Source organism: Diuraphis noxia, unplaced genomic scaffold (assembly GCF_037042655.1).
Source record: "Diuraphis noxia isolate RWA-SAM2 unplaced genomic scaffold, SU_Dnox_SAM2 contig0005, whole genome shotgun sequence".
In the NCBI taxonomy this organism is placed as follows: Eukaryota; Metazoa; Arthropoda; class Insecta; order Hemiptera; family Aphididae; genus Diuraphis; species Diuraphis noxia.
In genome coordinates, this window is record NW_028301715.1 from 35,849,428 (window position 1) to 35,873,575 (window position 24,148).

Here is a 24,148-nt window from a genome sequence, read left to right on the forward strand (position 1 = left end):
AATTTTCAAATATTTTTGACCATGTGCAACTAAAATATAATTTTATCATGAGTTAGTTATTGTTCTTTTATTTTTCTTAAGAATACATAGTGTAGTCTTCATTGAGATTCCAAGACTATAATTTTTTCCAAATTTTTTTTTGTTTCATAAAAATCATTTGCCTGCGGGCGCCAATACCCCCTTTCCATTTTTATTTTCAAAATATAGCTCATGTTTATTTTTCAGGTCACAATTTTCAAATATTTTTGACCATGTGCAACTAAAATATAATTTTATCATGAGTTAGTTATTGTTCTTTTATTTTTCTTGAGAATACATAGTGTAGTCTTTATTGAGATTCCAAGTCTATAATTTTTTCCAAATTTTTTTTGTTTCATAAAAATCATTTGCCTGCGGGCGCCAATACCCCCTTTCCATTTTTATTTTCAAAATATAGGTCTAGTTTATTTTTGTGGACACAACATTTAAACATTATAACCACTTGCAACTAAAAACCATAATTTTATCATGAGTTAGTTGTCCTTCATTTATTTTTCTTGAGAATACATAGTGTAGTCGTCATTGTGATTTCCAAGACCATCATTTTTTCCAATTTTTTTTTTTGTTTCTTAAAAATCATTTGCCTGCGGGCGCCAATACCCCCTTTCCATTTTTATTTTCGAAATATAGCTCATGTTTATTTTTAAGGTCACAATTATCAAATATTTTTGACCATGTGCAACTAAAATATAATTTTATCATGAGTTAGTTATTGTTCTTTTATTTTTCTTGAGAATACATAGTGTAGTCTTCATTGTGATTTCCAAGACTATAATTTTTTCCAATTTTTTTTTTGTTTCTTAAAAATCATTTGCCTGTGGGCGCCAATACCCCCTTTCCATTTTTATTTTCGAAATATAGCTCATGTTTATTTTTAAGGTCACAATTTTCAAACATTTTTAACCATGTGTAACTAAAATATAATTTTATCATAATTTAATTATCCATAATATTTTATTTCATTAATTTTTCTTGAAAATACATATTAAAGATTTCATTCTGTATTCTAAGACTATAATTTTTTCCAATTTTTTATTTTGTTTCTTAAAAATCATTTGCCTGCGGGCGCCAATACCCCCCTTTCCATTTTTATTTTCAAAATATTACTTTAGTTTATTTTTGTGAACACAATTTTTAAACTTTTTTAGCCACTTGCCACTAAAAAACATAATTATATCATGATCTAATTAACCGTTATATTTTATTTCATTAATTTTTCTTGAAAATACATATTAAAGATTTCATTCTGTATTCTAAGACTATAATTTTTTCCAAATTTTTTTTTTGAGCCTTTAAAATCGTTTGCCTGCGGGCACCAATACACCCTTTCCATTTTTATTTTCAAAATATTACTCTAGATTATTTTTGTGGACACAATCCTCAAACTTTTTTACCATTTGCAACTAAAAACCATAATTTTATCATGAGTTAGTTATTGTTCTTTTATTTTTCTTGAGAATACATACTGTAGTCTTCATTGTGCTTCCAAGACTATAATTTTTTCCAAATTTTTTTTTTGTTTCTTAAAAATCATTTGCCTGCGGGCACAATACCCCCTTTCAATTTTTATTTTCAAAATATAGCTCATGTTTATTTTTGGGGTCACAATTTTCAAAATTTTTAACCACTTGCAACTAAAAACCATAATTTTATCATGAGTTAGTTATTGTTCTTTTATTTTTCTTGAGAATACATAGTGTAGTCTTCATTGTGATTTCCAAGACTATAATTTTTTCCAATTTTTTTTTTTGTTTCTTGAAAATCATTTGCCTGCGGGCACAATACCCCCTTTCAATTTTTATTTTCAAAATATTACTCTAGTTTATTTTTGTGGACACAATTTTTAAACTTTATTAGCCACTTACCACTAAAAAACATAATTTTATCATGATTTAATTATCCGTCATATTTTATTTTATTAATTTTTCATGAGAATACATAGTGCAGACTTCATTGTGTATGTTAAGACCATCATTTTTTCCAAATTTTTTTTTGTTTCTTAAAAATCATTTGCCTGCGGGCGCCAATACCCCCTTTCCATTTTATTTTCAAAATATAGATCTAGTTTATTTTTGTGGACACAATTTTTAAACTTTATTAGCCACTTACCACTAAAAAACATAATTTTATCATGATTTAATTATCCGTCATATTTTATTTTATTAATTTTTCATGAGAATACATAGTGCAGACTTCATTGTGTATGTTAAGACCATCATTTTTTCCAAATTTTTTTTTGTTTCTTAAAAATCATTTGCCTGCGGGCGCCAATACCCCCTTTCCATTTTTATTTTCAAAATATAGATCTAGTTTATTTTTGTGGACACAATTTTTAAACTTTATTAGCCCATTGTCACTAAAAAACATAATTTCATCATGATTGGATTATCCTTCATTTATTTTTCTTGAAAAAACATTGTGCAGTCTTCATTGTGTATGTTAAGACCATCATTTTTTCCAAATTTTTTTTTGTTTCTTAAAAATCGTTTGCCTGCGGGCGCCAATACCCCCTTTCAATTTTTATTTTCAAAATATAGCTCATGTATATTTTTGGGGTCACAATTTTCAAAATTTTTAACCTCTTGCAACTAAAAACCATAATTTTATGATGAGTTGGTTATTGTTCTTTTATTTTTCTTGAGAATACATAGTGTAGTCTTCATTGTGATTTCCAAGACTATAATTTTTTCCAATTTTTTTTTTTGTTTCTTGAAAATCATTTGCCTGCGGGCGCCAATACCCCCTTTCCATTTTTATTTTCGAAATATAGCTCATGTTTATTTTTGAGGTCACAATTTTCAATCATTTTTAACCATGTGTAACTAAAATATAATTTTATCATGATTTAATTATCCTTCTTTTATTTTTCTTGAGAAAACATTGTGTAGTCTTCATTGTGTATGTTAAGACCATCATTTTTTCCAAATTTTTTTTTTGTTTCTTAAAAATCATTTGCCTGCGGGCGACAGTACCCCCTTTCCATTTTTATTTTCAAAATATTACTCTAGTTTATTTTTGTTGACACAATTTTTAAACCTTATTAGCCACTTACCACTAAAAAACATAATTTTATCATGATTTAATTATCCGTCATATTTTATTTTATTAATTTTTCATGAGAAAACATTGTGCAGTCTTCATTGTGTATGTTAAGACCATCATTTTTTCCAAATTTTTTTTTTGTTTCTTAAAAATCATTTGCCTGCGGGCGCCAATACCCCCTTTCCATTTTTATTTTCAAAATATAACTCTAGTTTATTTTTTTGGACACAATTTTTAACCTTTATTAGCCACTTGCCACTAAAAAAACACAATTTTATCATGATTTAATTATCCGTCATATTTTATTTTATTAATTATTCTTGAGAATACATAGTGCAGTCTTCTTTGTGTATACTAAGACAATAATTTTATCCAAATTTTTTATTGATCCTTAAAAATTATTTGCCTGCGGGCGCCAATACCCCCTCACCATTTTTATTTTTAAAATATTAATGTTATTTATTTTTGTGGACACAATTTTTAAACTTTATTAGCCAATTGCCACTAATAACATAATTTTAACATGATTTAATTATCCTTCATATTTTATTTCATTATTTGTTCTTTAGAATACATAGTGCAGTTTTCATTGTGTTTTCCAAGACTATAACTTTTTCCAAATTTTTTTTTGATCCTTAAAAATCATTTGCCTGCGGGCGCCAATACCCCCTTTCAATTTTTATTTTCAAAATATAGCTAATGTTTATTTTAGAGGTCACAAATTTCAAACTTTTTTAACAATGTGTTAATAAAATTTAATTTTATCATGATTTAATTATCCATCATATTTTATTTTTATAATTTTTCTTGAGAATACATAGTGGAGTCTTCATTGTGATTTCCAAGACTATAATTTTTTCCAAATTTTTTTTTGTTTCTTAAAAATCATTTGCCTGCGGGCGCCAATACCCCTTTTCCATTTTTATTTTCAAAAAATTACTCTAGTCTTTTTTTGTGGACACAACATTTAAACTTTATAACCACTTGCCACTAAAAAACATAATTATATCATGATTTGATTATCCTTCATTTATTTTTCTTGAGAAAACATTGTGCAGTCTTCATTGTGTATGTTAAGACCATCATTTTTTCCAAATTTTTTTTTGATCCTTAAAAATCATTTGCCTGCGGGTGCTAATACCCCCTTTCAATTTTTATTTTCAAAATATAGCTCATGTTTATTTTTGTGGTCACAATTTTCAAAATTTTTAACCACTTGCAACTAAAAACCATAATTTTATGATGAGTTAGTTATTGTTCTTTTATTTTTCTTGAGAATACATAGTGTAGTCTTCATTGTGATTTCCAAGACTATAATTTTTTCCAAATTTTTTTTTTGTTTCTTAAAAATCATTTGCCTGCGGGCACCAATACCCACTTTCCTTTTTTATTTTAAAAATATAGGTCTAGTTTATTTTTGTGAACACAATTTTTAAACTTTTTTAGCCATCTCCACTAAAAAAACATAATTTTATCATGATTTAATTACCCTTCTTTTATTTTTCTTTAGAAATCATAGTGCAGTCTTCATTGTGTATGTTAAGACCATAACTTTTTTTTGATCCTTTAAAATCATTTGCCTGCGGGCGCCAATACCCACTTTCCATTTTTATTTTAAGAATATAGGTCTAGTTTATTTTTTTGGACACAATTTTTAAACTTTTTTAGCCACTTGCCACTAATAAAACATAATTTTATCATGATTTAATTATCCGTCATATTTTATTTTATTAATTATTCTTGAGAATTCATAGTGCAGTCTTCATTGTGATTTCCAAGACCATCATTTTTTCCAAATTTTTTTTTTTGTTTCTTAAAAATCATTTGCCAGTGGGCGCCAATACCCCCTTACCATTTTTATGTTCAAAATATAGGTCTAGTTTATTTTTGTGGAAACAATTATCAAACTTCATTATCCCTAACCTAACCTTATTAGCCACTTACCACTAAAAAACATAATTTTATCATGATTTAATTATCCGTCATATTTTATTTTATTAATTATTCTTGAGAATTCATAGTGTAGTCTTCATTGTGATTTCCAAGACTATAACTTTTTCCAAATTTTTTTTTGATCCTTAAAAATCATTTGCCTGCGGGCGCCAATACCCCCTTTCAATTTTTATTTTCAAAATATAGCTAATGTTTATTTTTGGGGTCACAATTTTCAAACTTTTTTAACCATATGCAACTAAAAACATAATTTTATCATGATTTAATTATCCGTCATATTTTATTTTATTAATTTTTTTTTGAGAATTCATAGTGCAGTCTTCATTGTGTATGTTAAGACCATAACTTTTTTTAGATCCTTTAAAATCATTTGCCTGCGGGCGCCAATACCCACTTTCCATTTTTATTTTTAAAATATAGGGTTAATTTTTTTTTTGTGGACACAATTCTCAAACTTTTTAACCACTTGCAACTAAAAACATGAGTTAGTTATTGTTCTTTTATTTTTCTTGAGAATACATACTGTAGTCTTCATTGTGCTTCCAAGACTATATTTTTTTTCAAATTTTTTTTTTGTTTCTTAAAAATCATTTGCCTGCGGGCGCCAATACCCTCTTTCCATTTTTATTTTCAAAATATAGCTCATGTTTATTTTTGTGGTCACAATTTTCAAACATTTTTGACCATGTGCAACTAAAATATAATTTTATCATGATTGAATTATCCTTCTTTTATTTTTCATTAGAAATCATAGTGCAGTCTTCATTGTGTATGTTAAGACCATAATTATTTTTTGATCCTTTAAAATCATTTGCCTTCGGGCGCCAGTACCCCCTTTCCATTTTTATTTTCAAAATATTACTCTAGTTTATTTTTGTGGACACAGCTTTTAAACTTTATTAGCCACTTTCCACTAAAAAACATAATTTTATCATGATTTAATTATCCGTCATATTTTATTTTATTAATTTTTCATGAGAATACATAGTGCAGACTTCATTATGTATGTTATGACCATCATTTTTTCCAAATTTTTTTTTTGTTTCTTAAAAATCATTTGCCTGCGGGCGCCAATACCCCCTTTCCATTTTTATTTTCAAAATATAGATCTAGTTTATTTTTGTGGACACAATTTTTTAACTTTATTAGCCCATTGTCACTAAAAAACATAATTTCATCATGATTGGATTATCCTTCATTTATTTTTCTTGAGAAAACATTGTGCAGTCTTCATTGTGTATGTTAAGACCATCATTTTTTCCAAATTTTTTTTTTGTTTCTTAAAAATCATTTGCCTGAGGGCGCCAATACCCCCTCACCATTTTTATTTTTAAAATATTAATGTAATTTATTTTTGTGTTCACAATAATTTTCAAACTTTTTTAACCATGTGCAACTAAAAAACATAATTATATCATGATTTAATTATCCTTCATATTTTATTTCATTAATATTGCTTAAGAATACATAGTGCAGTCTTCATTGTGTATCCCCAAAAATATATTTTTTTCCTAATTTCTTTTTTGATCCTTAAAACCATTTGCCTGCGGGCGCCAAAACCCCTTTCAATTTTTATTTTCAAAATATAGCTCTAGTTTATTTTTGTGGACACAACATTCAAAACCTATTAACCACTCGCTACTAAAAAATATAATTTTATTATGAGTTAGTTGCCTTTGATTTAATTTTGTTGAGAACACATATTTCAGTCTTCATTGTATATTCTAAGTACATATTATTTTCCGAATTTTTTTTTTAATCCTTAAAAACCATTTGACTGTGGGCGCCAATACTCCCTTTCTATTTTTATTTTAAAAATTTAGCTCTATTTTATTTTTGTGGACACAATTTTTAAACTTTATAAGCACACTTGCCACTAAAAAACATAATTATATCATGATTTAATTGTCCTTTATTTTTCTTAAGAATACATAGTGCAGTCTTCATTGTGTATTTTCAGACCATAATTATAAGACCCTAATTTTATCCAAATATCTTTTTTTATTCTTAAAAATCATTTGCCTGCGGGCGCCAAAACCCCCATTCAATTTCTATTTTCAAATTATAGCTCTACTTTATTTTTGTGGACACATTTTTTAAACTTTATTAGCACACTTGCCACTAAAAAACATAATTATATCATGATTTAATCATCCTGCATATTTTATTTCATTCATTTCGCATCAGAATACATATTTCAATCTTCATTCCTATTCTAAGTACATATTTCTCCCGAATTTTTTTATTGATCCTTAAAAACCATTTTCCTGCGGCTGCCAGTACCCCCTTTCCATTTTTATTTACAAAATTTAGATCTATTTTTTATTTTGGTGGACACAATTTTCAAAACTTATTAACCACTCGCAACTAAAAAATATAGTTTTTTCATGAGTTTATTGTTCTTCTTTAATTTTTCTCGAGAATACATAGTGCAGTCTTCATTGTGTATCCCCAAAAATATATTTTTTTCCTAATTTCTTTTTTGATCCTTAAAACCATTTGCCTGCGGGCGCCAAAACCCCTTTCAATTTTTATTTTCAAAATATAGCTCTAGTTTATTTTTGTGGACACAACATTCAAAACCTATTAACCACTCGCTACTAAAAAATATAATTTTATTATGAGTTAGTTGCCTTTGATTTAATTTTGTTGAGAACACATATTTCAGTCTTCATTGTATATTCTAAGTACATATTATTTTCCGAATTTTTTTTTTAATCCTTAAAAACCATTTGACTGTGGGCGCCAATACTCCCTTTCTATTTTTATTTTAAAAATTTAGCTCTATTTTATTTTTGTGGACACAATTTTTAAACTTTATAAGCACACTTGCCACTAAAAAACATAATTATATCATGATTTAATTGTCCTTTATTTTTCTTAAGAATACATAGTGCAGTCTTCATTGTATATTTTCAGACCATAATTTTAAGACCCTAATTTTATCCAAATTTCTTTTTTTATTCTTAAAAATCATTTGCCTGCGGGCGCCAATACACTCTTTCTATTTTTATTTTCAAAATTTAGCTCTAGTTTATATTTGTGGACACTATTTTCAAACCTATTAAACACTCGCAAATAAAAAATTTAGTTTTTCCATGAGTTAGTTCTTCTTCTGTAATTTTTCTCGAGAATATATAGTGCAGTCTTCATTGTGTATCCCAAGACCATAATTTTTTCCAAATTTCTATTCTGATTCTTAAAAATAATTTACCTGCGGGCGCCAATACCCCCTTTCCATTTTTTTTTTCAAAATATAGCTCTAGTTTATTTTGTATACAGAATTATTAAATATTTATTTTGCCATTAAAAAAACAATAATTTTATCATGATTTAATTATCCTTCTTTTATTTTTCTTCAGAATACAGAGCTGTATTCATTGTGTATTTTAAGACCATATGTTTTTCCGAATTCCTTTTTTGATCCTTAAAACCCATTTGCCTGCGGGCGCCAAAACCCCCTTTCAATTTTTATTTTCAAAATATAGCTCTACTTTATTTTAGTGGACACATTTTTTAAACTTTATTAGCACACTTGCCACTAAAAAACATAATTATATCATGATTTAATAATTTTATATTATTTCATAAATTTTGTCTATAGAATACATAGTGCAGTCTTCATTGTGTATTCTATGTTCAAATTTTTTCCAAATTTGAATTTTGATTCTTAAAAATCATTTGCCTGCGGGCGCCAATACCCCCTTTCCATTTTTATTTTCAAAATATATCTCTAGTTTATTTTTGTGAACACAATTTTTAAACTTTATTAGCCACTTGCTCAAAAAAACATAATTTAATTATCTTTCTTTTATTTGTCTTGATAATACATATTGCAGTCTTCATTGTGTATTTCAAGACTATATTTTTTTCCAAATTTTTTTTGATTCTTAAAAATCAATTGCCTGCGGGTGCCAATACACCCTTTCCATTTTTATTTTCAAAATATAGTTCTAGTTTATTATTGTGGACACAATTTTTAAGCTCTATTAGCCACTTGCCACTAATAAACATAATTTAATTATGATTTAATTATCCTTCATATATTATTTCATTAATTTTTCTTGAGAATTCATTGTGCAGTCTTCATTGTGTATTCTATGTTAAGATTTGTTCCAAATTGCTTTTTTGATTCTTAAAAATAATTTGCCTGCGGGCGTCAATTCCCCCTTTCCATTTTTATTTTCAAAATTTATCTCTAGTTTATTTTTGTGGACACAATTTTAAAACTTTATTAGCCACATCCCACTAAAAAACATAATTTTATCATGATTTAATTATCTTTCTTTTAATTTTTTTGATAATACATATTGCAGTCTTCATTGTTTATTACAAGACTATAATTATTTCTAAATTTCGTTTTTGATTCTTAAAAATCATTTGCCTACTGGCGCCAATACCCCCTTTCCATTTTTATTTTCAAAATATATCTCTAGTTTATTTTTGTGGACACAATTTTTAAACTCTATTAGCAACTTGCTGCTAATAAAAATAATTTAATCATGATTTAATTATCTTTCTTTTATTTTTCTTGAGAATACATATTGCAGTCTTCATTGTGTATTCCAATACTATATTTTTTTCCAAATTGCTTTTTTGATTTTAAAAAATCATTTTCCTGCGGGTGTCAATACCCCCTTTTCCACTTTTATTTTCAAATTATATTTCTAGTTTATTTTTGTAGACACAATTTTTAAACTTTATAATCAACTTGCCACAAAAAAACATAATTTTATCATGATTTAATTATCCTTTCTTTTATTTTCTTGATAATACATATTGCAGTCTTCATTGTGTATTACAAGACTATAATTATTTCCAAATTTCTTTTTTGATTCTTAAAAATCATTTGCCTGCGGGTGCCAATACCCCCTTTCCATTTTTATTTTCAAAATATATCTCTAGTTTATTATTGTGGACACAATTTTTAAGCTCTATTAGCCACTTGCCACTAATAAACATAATTTAATCATGATTTAATTATCCTTCATATATTATTTCATTAATTTTTCTTGAGAATACACAATGCAGTCTTCATTGTGTATTCTATGTTAAGATTTTTTCCAAATCGCTTTTTGATTCTTAAAAATCATTTGCCTGTGGCTAGCTAATAAACATAATTTAATCATGATTTAATTATATTTCTTGAGAATACCTACATATTGCAGTCTTCATTGTGTATTACAAGACTATAATTATTTCCAAATTTCGTTTTTGATTCTAAAAAATAATTTGCCTACTGGTGCCAATGCCCCCTTTCCATTTTTATTTTCAAATTATAGTTCTAGTTTATTATTGTGGACACAATTTTTAAACTTTATTAGCCACTTGCTCAAAAAAACATGATTTAATAATCTTTCTTTTATTTTTATTTATAATACATATTGCAGTCTTCATTGTGTATTACAAGACTATATTTTTTTCCAAATTGCTTTTTTGATTCTTAAAAATAATGTGCCTACGGGTGCCAATACCCCCCTTTCCATTTTTATTTTCAAAATATATCTCTAGTTTATTTTTGTGGACACAATTTTTAAACTTTATTAGCCAATTGCTATAAAAAACATGATTTAATTATCCTTCTTTTATTTTTTCTTGATAATGCATATTGCAGTCTTCATTGTGTATTACAAGACTATATTTTTTTCCAAATTGCTTTTTTGATTTTTAAAAATCATTTGCCTGCGGGTGTCAATAACCCCTTTCCATTTTCATTTTCAAAATATATCTCTAGTTTATTATTGTGGACACAATTTTTAAACTTTATTAGCCACTTGCTCAAAAAAACATAATTTAATCATGTTTTAATTATCTTTCTTTTATTTTTCTTGAGAATACATAGTGCAGTCCTCATTTTGTATTCCAAGTCTATTATTTTTTCCAAATGTCTTTTTGATCCTTAAAAATCATTTGACCTCGGGCGCCAATACCCCCTTCCCAATTTTATTTTCAAAATATAGCTCTAGTATATTTTTATGGTATAAAAAAGAATCTAAACATTTATTAAAGAATAAATTAAATATTTTACAAATATTGAAGTTATTATTATTGCAGTATTTCAATGGTTGGATAAAAATAAATTTGATAATGATATTTGGTGATTTGATGATTTGTTTAATGTGGGTAGTTACCATCACAAGTTACGAATTTAGTTTATAATAATTATGACCTATGGGATTTAAAACTCTTTATCTCTTTGAGGTTTGAGTGAAATATCTCTATTCGCATAAATTCACGGACCAAATATTTTTAATACCGTTCAGACGAAAACTCGAAGCACGTCATCATAATTATTATAATATTATAAATAATATAAAAATCATTTGCCTGCAGGCACTAAAACCCCCTTTCCAATTTTATTTTCAAAATATAGCTCTAGTTTATTTTTGTTGTCACAAATTTTCAATCTTTTTTAACCATGTTCAACTAAAAAACATAATTTTATCATGATTTAATTATCTTTCTTTTATTTTTCTTGAGAATATATAGTGCAGTTTTAATAGTGTATTCTAAGACTATATTCTTTTCCAATTTTTTTTTTGATCCTTAAAAATTATTAGCCTGCGGGCGCCAATACCCCCTTTCCATTTTTATTTTCAAAATATATTTCTAGTTTATATTTGTAGACACAATTTTTAAACTTTATAATCAACTTGCCACTAAAAAACATAATTTTATCATGATTTAATTATACTTTCATTTATTTTTCTTGAATATACATAGTGCAGTTTTAATAGTGTATTCTATGACTATATTCTTTTCCAAAATTTTTTTTGATCCTTAAAAATCATTTGCCCGCGGGTGCCAATACCCCCTTTCCATTTTTATTTTCAAAATATATTTCTAGTTTATATTTGTAGACACAATTTTTAAACTTTATAATCAACTTGCCACAAAAAAACATAATTTTATCATGATTTAATTATCCTTCTTTTTTTATTTCATTTTTTTTTCTTGAGAACACATATTGTAGCCTTCATTGTGTATTAAAAGACTATAAGTTTTTCCATATTTCATTTTTGATCCTTAAAAATCATTTGCCTGCGGGCGCTAAAACCCCCTTTCAAATTTTATTTTCAAAATATAGCTCTAGTTTATTTTTATTGTCACAAATTTTCAATCTTTTATAACCATGTTCAACTATAAAACATAATTTTAATATGATTTAATTATCCTTTCTTTTATTTTTCTTGATAATACATATTGCAGTCTTCATTGTGTATTACAAGACTATAATTATTTCCAAATTTCTTTTTTGATTCTTAAAAATCATTTACTTGCGGGCGCCAATACCCCCTTTCCATTTTTATTTTCAAATTATAGCTCTAGTTTATTTTTTTTGTTTCAAATTTTCAATCTTTTATAATATAAGTTAAACATAACTAAAAAACATAATTTTATCATGATTTAATTATCCTTTCTTTTATTTTTCTTGAGAATATTTTGTGCAGTTTTCATTGTGTATTTCAAGATTATTTTTTTTTTTTTTTGATCCTTAAAAATCATTTGCCTGCGGGCGCCAATACCCCCTTTCCATTTTTATTTTCAAAATATAGCTCTTGTTAATTTTGTGTAGACAATTTTCTTTCATTTTTAACCATGTTCAACTAATAAACATAATTTTATCATGATTTAATTATCCTTCATTTTGACTTCATTTTGTGACGATGACTACTTTAGTCCGCTTGAATATCCATACCATGCGGTGGTCCCCGTACTATTGGGCATAACTTCGAATTTTTTGTATACATTATTTTTCGAGTAATCATAATGACATCGGACTGCTGAAATAGTCAATCATTTATTGTGAGTAACGCTAATTTGTTAAGTGTTTTATTTCGCGTGACGATGACGTTGTCGAACCACTGATAATCAAAACCATACGGTTTTTGTGAATTTTCGTAGGCAAAAAAGGGTCGGTCGAACAGAGTCAAACTTAGGGTTGGGGTTTGTTTTTTTTTAATTTGCGGGACACACAATTTTCTTAAATGTATTATTGTGAAAAATCGGGATATTGATGTCCCGCATTATTAAAAAAATATATATAAATATTCAAGTTTAATAAGATTCTTATATTTTACCTATAGATCTAATATAGTCAATTTTGAGTTAACAACACAAGTTGATTTATTAAAATGTCTTGAAAATATAGATCAACCCAAAAATCTAATTTTGATGGAACGAAATAAGATCTGGTGATAGGCGATTTTTCCGAGAAATACGATCATGTTTAAAGTATTATTTTAGTCGATTGTTGCAGGAATCTATACTAGTTTTAGTCGTTTACTTTGTTGACTAGTCTATTTGATGTTTTAAACTAAAGATTTTAGATATTTTTTAATAAAATTATAGTTTTCATGTATGTATTTATTACCTAATCAATATTTTAAGTGACATACGTGTTGTTATTATTATTTAAATAAACAAAAAACATTCTTCAAGTGAATGAGAAATAGACGTACAAGTTCTAATTATCTCATAAAACAGATAAGGTTATGGTGTCTATATGTTTAAAAAGTAGTCACTTACTTGTACTAAGGTCAACGCATCGACCAGCGTTGCTAGCTCCTGGATGGGTGACCACCTGGGTTCTTAGTGACGAATTCTTGCCCCACATGCTCACGTGTTTCTAAACAAACACTCGTAGTATGGCCATATAGTTTCCGATGGTTTTGTTACAAAAAAAACATATAAAAAAAATAAGAAGAATCCAATTGTACATTATTTAAGTCTATATACAAGATATTATAGTTCACAGTATTACTTTTCAATAATAATAATTAACAATAACTATGTAATTTGAGATATTTTAGATGATTAAATTTTATTCTGGACACTTGATCTTTATCACATAAAAAATACAGACACTGCGATCTAAAGATTAGCTATCACACAGCAAAATGATTAGAAAAAATTGTAGAAAAAATTGTAGAAAAGTTTATTTAGATCATTTCAAAATCACAATAATTCAACTACTGGTCGAGGGTAATATTTTTTAGGTAGGTACCATATAAAAATAAAAAAACAATAATCATGTTGCCACATGACGTTTTTAGGGCCAGGAAAACATAATAAATATAATTTTAGTGTGTTGGAAGGGGACATAATTTATATTATACCCAATTTATATAATTATATTCCAAAAACCAAAAATTTAGGCATGGTTATATACATAATATACGTAGGTATTGTCTAAGAGACAGTAACACCGAAGTCTTAAAAATCTAGTAGAGCGAAAAATATTTCAAGAGGCCCAATATCTTTATAATAAAATGCATTTCTAAGAGGTTAACAATCAATAATACAACTTAATAAGTTAACACTTATATCGAAAACCAACTAAGGATCTTTTTTTTCAAAGTGTCCTATATTTAACCATCCGATTGTCACGCGTCATACAAATACTACTTATTTTTCTACGATCATTCAGATTGATACTTGCTAAACCTTCTCGAGGGATATTGGGTGTATAGTACTGTATACACTTTTTCCCTCCCCAAATCCTAACCCTGGCTATGACACTGCCTTCCCCGCGGACATGCAGATGGTTAATTAAGTCATAAGGAGGTTTGTTTAGGTTAGGTACCTATAGACAATGGTAAGTTGAGCTCAGATGATGGTTGATGACTATCATCACTGGTCGTGACCTTTGCAATAATGATAACTTCCTACTAACTATCAAGTTATTTAGCGTTGTTAACATAACAATGAAAGAAAATATTTAAAAATTAAGTAGGAAAAAATTAATACATACTTTTATTTTAGAGTTTATAATAAAAACTTAATACTTAATTCTTAATATTATTTATACAATATGATTAATATTATCTTAATTTATAACACGGCTTTACAACCATGATAGTGTTATAGGTACGTTAGTGTTATACCACTATTTCATAAAAACTAACTAATGTCAATTACAGAAAGTAATGCGCCCTCTGATCATAATTTGTTCCATAATTTTAATGTATACAATACAATTTATATGTAACTTACAATCATTTTTTAAATTGCTTATCTTTTAAATAATAATTTATATATATATATTTATATTTATAATTTATTTTTATTTATAATATTTATATATATATATATATTTTATATTTATTATTATTATTATTATTAATAATAATAATAATTTAAACATCAATAACATTGTACTCTATATATTTTAATCATGATTTAATTATTTCAAATTTTAAATTTTTTCATGAGATTACATATTGCAGTCTTCAGTTTGTATTCTCACTTATTATTCTTTCAATTTTTTTTTTTTTGATTTTTAAAAAAATTATATAAATATAATAATAAACTATATATACATATTCCCTGCCGTTACCATTCCCCCCTTCCCATTTTTTGAAAATAATTAATGTTCATTTTATTTTTGTGTTTAAAAATTTTAAACTTGATCAACTATGTGCTTTTAAGTCATCATTAAATCATGATTTAATTTTTCCAAATTTTAAACATTTTTCTGAGATTACATATTTTAGTCTTCTGTTGTATTCTCATTTAGTATTATTTTGATTTTTGAAAATCATATTTCCTGCGGGTGCCAATCTCCCCTTCCCATTTTTTTTTATAATTTATATTCATTTAATTTTTGAGTTTACAAATTTCAAACATTATTGACCATGTGCATATAAGTAATCATTAAATCAAGATTTAAATATTCCAAATTTTAAATATTTTTCTGAAGAAACATAGTACAGTCTTCAGTTTGTATTCTTACTTCTTATTTTTTCATTTTTTTCAAAATGATTCAACTAGTTTTTTATGTGTTTTTTAGTAACATCATGTAATTATACCAAATATTAAATTTTTTTGAGATTACATACTGCAGTCTTCAGTTTGTATTCTCACTTATAATTTTAGATTCTGAACGAAGTAATTCAAAAACTAATCACTGTAAATAATTGAAAATTTCATCTAATGTCTATGTTAGAGTAGTTATCCATATACAGTGTAATTTCCAATTATTTTTGACTTTTTTTGAGTTATTTATAGAATACTGGAATTTTCATTTTTTATTGAAGTCTTGGAAAAAAAAATTTGGATTACCAAAAAAATTTGAAAATTTAATACAAGGTTCCTTATGAGTTATTCTTATTTTTGCTATAGAAAATTAAAAATCGTAAGTCACAATTTTTTTTATAAGCATTTATAGTTCAAATTTTTACGAAATCTATCGAAAACGCGATAATTTGCACGTAATTTTGAAGTTGAAAAAGAATAAAATTTTGTGTATTTATAACTAAGGATTAAAAATACAACACTAAGTTTTCCGTAAGTTTTCCTTCAAGTAGCTATAGAGAAAACTCGAAGCATCATTATAGGAAAAATTTTAAGTGCGTTTAAATTATTAATTTTTACGAAATAGTGTAACGATAACGGTTTATCCTTAAACCAGGTATATGTATATCTATGATAATATAAGGTATTATGAATTATGATAACTACATGCAATGTTTTTAGAAAAATTGATTAATCGTGCCTTATGCAAAATGCGTCCTAATTGAAAAATAAAATATTTGTTTCAAAATAGAATATATGACAATATTTAAATATAATATATCCTAGACTGACAAATCATCTCCGTTCAGAATCATTTTTTGTATACAATGTTACCTATCATTGCATTCAAATCTTACCTACCTTAGTCAGAGACCCACCCCACCACCTAATGTACAGCAGAGCGACATCCACTTACCCGCTTTTTAAACATTTTTTTTTGTGATCCTTGAATATCATTTGCCTGCTATTGCCAATTCCCCTTCTAATTTTTTTATTTATTTTTTTACTTGTTTATTTTTCTGTTCTCATATTTTAAGCTTTCAAAACCATTGGTCCTATTCTAAACTTTTCGTCTTTTCTTAATAGTCCACGTTTATTAAATAATATCAATTTTTAAAGACCTACCTACCAACCTACCTAAATCATGTAAATAGATATTCGTCATAGTTTTTCTACTCATTGCATATTTTATGATAGATATATATATACATATACAGATGGTATAATATTTATTGTATAAAGATATGATCTGATATCATCGTTCAACAACAAACGTATTGTATAAGGTACTTTAAATTTTAGCGACTCAAAATGTTATAGATCGAGTGATGCGATGGTAAATATTTCAAGAATCGTGAGCTCGCTGAAGACTTTCTATAATCGAAGTATACCCAAAAAGGACGATTAGTGTATACTGTATGGCGTATATTTTATTTGTTATCGTAATACAAATGCGGAATTCAGCCGATCGATATGTTATTATATGGCATATACCTCCTTATACACATTTACTCCCAGTCCCACCGCACCAAGCGTTTTCCATTACCTTACATTATATTTTCACGATTTAACGTGTGTTTATTGTTGTGCGTGGTACACCTATTATTGTTAATATAATAATAATAACGTACGACCCAAAAGTGTGTCGTGGCGGACGTTTTGACCGACGGTCTCACGCGGAGCGCACAAAACGTATGTATAATGCGTATATACCCATATATATATATATATTTATAATAATAATAGTATGATGTCTGATGCGATATATTATCAGTATATTAAATTCGTATAGAATATATACATATATAGGTTTAGGTACATCGACATTTTCGCAATTCGACAGTTCGCGGATGACATGCCGCTGCGCCCAACAATAAATAAATTATTACTATATGAAATGAAAAAAATTATTATATCGTATTTTGTGCGTTAAAGGTATTTTATTTGTTATTTATATATTATTATTACCTACACACGAGATGTTCTTTGTTGTTCCAGCATATATAGGAAATGTATCAGAAATCCACGTGAATCGTTATTACAGAATACAAAGCCGTCATGTCTAGGGGAGGTTGTATAGTTTATCATAAATTGTATCATTGTTGCAATCATTAAAAGAAAACTATATAATGAAACCAAATTCATATTATATTATAGTATAGTTTTAATTTAAATAATAATTTGTGAATGAATTTAATTTATTAAAGCTAAATACATTTTTAATTTTTTTTTTTTTAATGCTTAAACATCCAATATTTTTAAAATATAATACAAATCAACAAAAAAAAAAGTTCTATTCGTTTTATAAAAAAATATTTACACAAATTAGTAAAATATACAACATTAATTTAATCTGAAATTAGTAAAAAGCTAACTAATTTTAGATTATAGAATAAAATGATAAACTATTGACCATTGACTACTGACAAAAAATATTATGAAAAATAAGCAATAAAGACACTTAAATCTAATAATATAAATAATAATTTTAAAATTAAAAAATATGATTGATTATGTTGTTGGTAAAGCAATGTGCTTGATTTAAATTTAATTTGAATCTTAAATCGTCACAGACCAAATTGGGGATAGATAATAAAGAACCATAATGTATTTCTGAATTTTTTTGAAATTCTATAGTATACCTACCTATAATTCCACATCATTAAAAACAACTTAAGTATAATAGGATTAGACATACACCATAGCCCATAGGACACACTGTACAACATTAGAGTAATGTATTTGTAAATAAGGCAAACTCAGTGTTATTAGATTATTTGTTAGGTGATGTGAATTATTTTTGTGAATTTAACGAAGGAATATAAAATATGTTCAATTGGTAGGTAATATTATTATTTTTACTATGGCGATGTTTCAATATTAATTTGAAAATACATAGTGTAGAAAATGTAGAAACGCGTTTTATTTACAATTTTTATGTTTATATTAATTTATCTTATATCTGCAAGGTTGGCACTGTGAGAGTTTATTTTAATGATTGATTTGATTTGATCTCTTTACAAAGATTTTACTCATTAAATTGAAAAAAAAAATATGTTATAATTCTTAAAAAATATTAATGTACTTACATTTAGTGTTGAAATATTTTAAGTGGTTAACTTTTATACTCGTTATTATTTTAAAATCTAAAGGAGTTTTTTTTTTGTTATATATAGGTACCTTCTAATTGACATCAATAATTTTTTTTTGGTTATCATAAAATTTAGTTTAGATTCAATGTTTTGATTTTAAAAACAAAACTAACAAAAAAAAAACTATAAATATATACAAATGTGTATTTAAATTTTAAAAGTTTAAATATTAAAAATAATGTTTAAGATATAAGTAATAAAATAAATAAAAGCTAAACATTATAACAAACTATACCTAACCATACCTATTAACGATGGACTTAAAATATTTTTAATTAACCTAATTATCATATTATATTCTTAAATTATATATTTATTTATTTCCAGTTTCAAATGAATTCTCTTTTCATCATTATAACTTTATATTTATATACAGGATATAAAAAAAAAATTATAATATTATCTTGTAATATACATTACATAGCCATTAATATTATACTATATCAAATAATAAATAATAATTAAAATATTAGTGTAAACTAGACGTTTGGGCACAGAATATACCTATATTCTGTGGTTTGAGTGTTTGTGAGGACCGACTACAATATTTGTGAAGAAAAATAAGTGGTTAAGTCTTGAATGTCACTCTACTGTACAGTAGGTTACAGGTGAGTACTGTAACGGATGGAATTAAATTTAAATCCAATGATATAATATTATATAATTGTATACGAAAAACTATTATGAGCGGAGACGGTTTATCTATCTAGAATATATATATATATATATATAATAGATTATAAAAAATTTTCAAAACTTAGATTTAAAAAGAAAATTTTTCATGAATTTCTAGCTTAAAATAATTTGCGAATTTTCGTGATTTTTACATATTATGTTGTCAAAATTCAAAATTTGAATGCTTATAAAAAAAATTGAATATGAACTTCGTTTATTTTTCAACTGCTATTGTAACAATACATTTTTAAGCTTTTCTACCCAACAAATACATTTTTATCGATATTAATTTTAAAAAAAACTAATAATGATCGAAAATTTCATATGCCTATAAATAGTTCAACTTAAGTCCAAACTTTTTGAAAATTACATGAATCTATAGTCATTTTTTTTTTTAAGTTACATCAAAAACCAAAATCGATTTTGTCGAAAACTGATTTTGCGTAAAATTTCCTGTTTTTCCCTTAATTTTTAGTTTGTTTAACCCGATTATTTAGAAAAATATTGAGAATTTTTTACGTTTGACATCCCAAAATACCAACTAGATTCACTTTCTGATCGAACAAGGTACTGAAGTCAAAAATCAAAGCACTTTTACTGTCCCAAAACGTGATGACAGACATAAAAAAAACACACACACACATCATGGTAAAATTAATAGATTCTCCGCTCCGCTCAGAATCTAAAATGCCACAGATTAGAAGAAAAAATTATTAGTCACTAAACGAATAAATATAAATATATATATATATATTTGATATATTATTTACAAGACGTAAAAACCAATCCATCGATCAGCGATCGCGTGTAGCCTCATAGGGTATTTACAATATGTAGTTACACATATTGTATTATTGTTATATTTCACCTGGTAGGTACTTACGTGAAATTTTACATTCTAACGATATTATGATATGTTACTTAGATTGTTGTACGTGGCCTGATACGAGGCTCCTGAGTCTATTGTGTATATAATAATATAATATAATAAAGGTAATAATAATATTATATTGTAGTGTTTTGACTGGCTCGAATTGTCGACGAAACAAACGCGTGCTGGGCGATTAAGTTCATTTCGCGGCGAAGCGCATTTACCAGAAATTTTGTCAATAATACAATAATGTGCCTACAATCCAAATTCACGACAGTTGCCGGGAGAGGAGGATGGAAAAATTAAAAAACCATACGAACCGTCATAGACTATAAGAGATGTCACGATCATTATATTGTTATTTATTACATACCCTGACGATATTCTACGATACTATAATATATCAGTCATTATAAACTAATAAGCATTTATCTATATATTATAATTGTTTAGACTAGCCGGTTTCAGAGACTCAGAGTGCATTATTGTCATCGGAAATTTGTCGAGAGCGTGCACGGCAAGTGTATAAGCGAGAACTCGATTACAGTTTAGAGAACGAAAACTACGAAGGATAATTGTATCATTTCCGCTCAAGTAGATGCATGGTGGTGTCATACTAGAATATTGTATATAATAACAAAATATGACTACATACAATAATAATATATTGTATTAGGGTGCTATATTATTATTTTGGTTCCTTCAATTTTCATTCAGTTACACGAGTGAAACTTAGTGTAACATGAAGATTTCTGGACGGAAAATCGGACGTTTCAACAGTATATACTTTATAATATTGTGGTCGAAATCAGACAAATTATTCTATTTGGCTCAACAGACACAAAACGAAAAATGCAATTTCAATCACCTAGTAAATAGTTTTTATACCTATATTATTATATAAGTATTTAACTAATAATGAGTAATATCGTGACTCGCGAATAATGATATACTTAACATTTTCTGAAAAAAGTGGACCATAATATTATATGATAAGCCTACATATTTAATAAATACATTTTGTATTTAAATTAAGTACCTACTTAGTTGTATTTGAATAATGTAGGAATCTAATATTTCTAGTTCATTTTATGACTTTTTTCTTAGATTTAAAAACGAATTTTGACACTAAATATTTTCAAGATCGGGCAACCATTAGTGTATCTTTGAATTGAGGCATTTAATTCTCCTAACTTCCAAAATAAATCAAAAGTTTAAAAATAGCAAATACAAAAATACACAGTCATAGTCAAAAATTGTCGTTAGGTATAAAGTATAAATACGTAGGTACCTATAAGTAAGTTAATTATTTTAGTACGTTAGTATTATCCTTGAATATATTATTTTAAATGAAGACGTTGTTTTCTTTTTAGCTTTTATTCATAAATATTACTCAACAACTACAATAGTACAATACATTAAAATATTGAAGACGTAGGTTAATTGTACAAAAATTACAAAAATCGACATTTTCTTATTCTCATTATCAATAATTTACATACTATTATTATTTCGAGTTTTATGTTTGTTTATAATACGTCAGAAATAATGTATTTTTTAAATATAATCAAATTGTAGTAATTATGGATTGTACTAAATATACATATTAACAATAATATCATCAAATAAACACAATAAAAACTACATTATATAAAAACCATTATACTTTATACTAAGAGATTATATATTGTGTATTTGTACACGCATTATATTATGTTAATACGATTTCGTTTTGTAACTGTAAATGTAATCTCAATTCACAGGAAATGTTAAACTTAAATTATAATTGTAAAGAGCAGCCACAAGAAAAAGTTTTTACAATATATTCAAACCGCATCCGTATTTATTTACAAAAACTGTTTGAGCATCTGTAAAAAAATTAGATTCAAATAATTAAAAATAACTTCTCACGTCCCAAATATTGTGATTGAGGAGTTAGTAAAACATGTGTGTTCGCGAAGGTAAATTATATGAATTGTAATTTGTAAACGTATATTAATGTTATGTTAAATAAAATAAGTAACTTAAAAAATGTAATGTACTAATGTGCAGTAATAAGATTTACTAAGATCGGTTCACACACCTTAATACAAAAAAAAGATCAGATGTGTGACAGTTTTTTATAGTTGAAATGTATACAAGTGTACCAGTGAAATGTCCGTGTATGTTTTTCATAAAATATATTTTGAGTTTCAAAACAGGTAACAGATGCATCAAGATAAAATTAAAAAAAGTTCCTGAAATAACTCGAAAGAAAGTAAACATAGGTAGTACATAAAGTAATATTAAAAACAAAAATATATGAAAACAGAATTATTATTATTTTCGGTGTATCATTTGAATATAATAATATACGAGTATATGGTATTAAAGCATAAATTATGTTGTCCGCTTAAGTGTATTATAACCGTCTTAGTAATTCGGTGAACTAGTTCACATCATACATGCAGAATAATATTAATGTTTAAAGACACTTTCATTACCGCGTGTATTTTCGTGTCTTGATTAAATTATAGGTCTCTATTGTTTTCTATCTGTTTAATTAAAAGTAGGTAACTTTTCAAATAATTGCGCGCACACATAGGCTTTGTCGTTCAAAAGATTTTAAATTTGTTGAATTCTAATTATTATTCATATAAATTATAACCGACGATCGCATGACTATACAATATAATACTATTATTATAATACACCGACTTGACAATATTACAACGATGATAATACGATAATCAATAGATCACATAATATACATTTTGGAAATCGGCGTTCGTATATAATGTTCGAATGTGTAAAAACAATAGAATAGATTGTTTGTTTATAATAAATTTTGTTAAACGTAATGTAACTTCTTTTTTTCAAATGTGATGCCCCCTTATTTTTTTTTTTGGAAAATTGTTAATTCAATGACTCATTGCTTAAAATATTTACGTATCTAAATCGCAATCTGAACCAGTAGTTTTTGAGTTAATTAACTGTGTGTAATACGGAAAAAAAGTTCATCCCCGGCATCATGAATCCCATGGTCATAGATAAGAAAAAAACTTATGAGCTTATGATAATTTGAAAATATTATATTTAATTTTAATCTGTGTATACTTAAAAATTACCAAAAATTTTCGGAGTATAATATTAAAAATACTTGATTAAAACTGAATATCGATTTAACTTATATATTTTTAAAAAACCATACTTAAACATATTACAAACGTATATAATATATTGTTATTATAATCCAGAAATTACGCATACAAAGTCTGAATTAGATAAATTAACATTTTTAAAAAATAACCTACTTAAAAATGTATATTAAAAAATTGTTTATCATCTGAATATATTGGATGTGTATATTGTCACAGGAAACTCTATCAAATAATGGTATAAAAAATGTGAGTATTTGAAAATAACTTTATGGTGTCCTCAATGACCTTAATATTATACTTCACCAAAAATCAGAATTTGAATACATTTATTATTAAAGGGAAAAATAAGGTGAACGTTCTTGGTAAGTCATTTTGTAAATACCACATGTTGACCACGATAACCCGTAAGTTTTGTATGAGTAGGTTATACACTATATTATTATGTACGCGTATTACTATAAATTATCATATAATACCTA

General features: G+C 26.2%; 1 long non-coding RNA gene and 1 pseudogene across 1 annotated transcript in view; one reads left to right on the plus strand and one right to left on the minus strand.

Annotated features, from left to right (window-relative positions):
• Positions 1–21,783, plus strand: part of LOC149055243 (uncharacterized) — a 93,397-nt gene extending 71,614 nt beyond the window's left edge. The window contains exons 3-4 of the long non-coding RNA XR_016192182.1: positions 20,675–21,400; positions 21,637–21,783. This is a non-coding gene — a long non-coding RNA (uncharacterized LOC149055243). The remainder of the gene's footprint in view (positions 1–20,674; positions 21,401–21,636) is intronic.
• The window catches only part of LOC149055238 (uncharacterized), a 429,976-nt pseudogene that overhangs the window by 323,792 nt on the left and 82,036 nt on the right, over positions 1–24,148 (minus strand).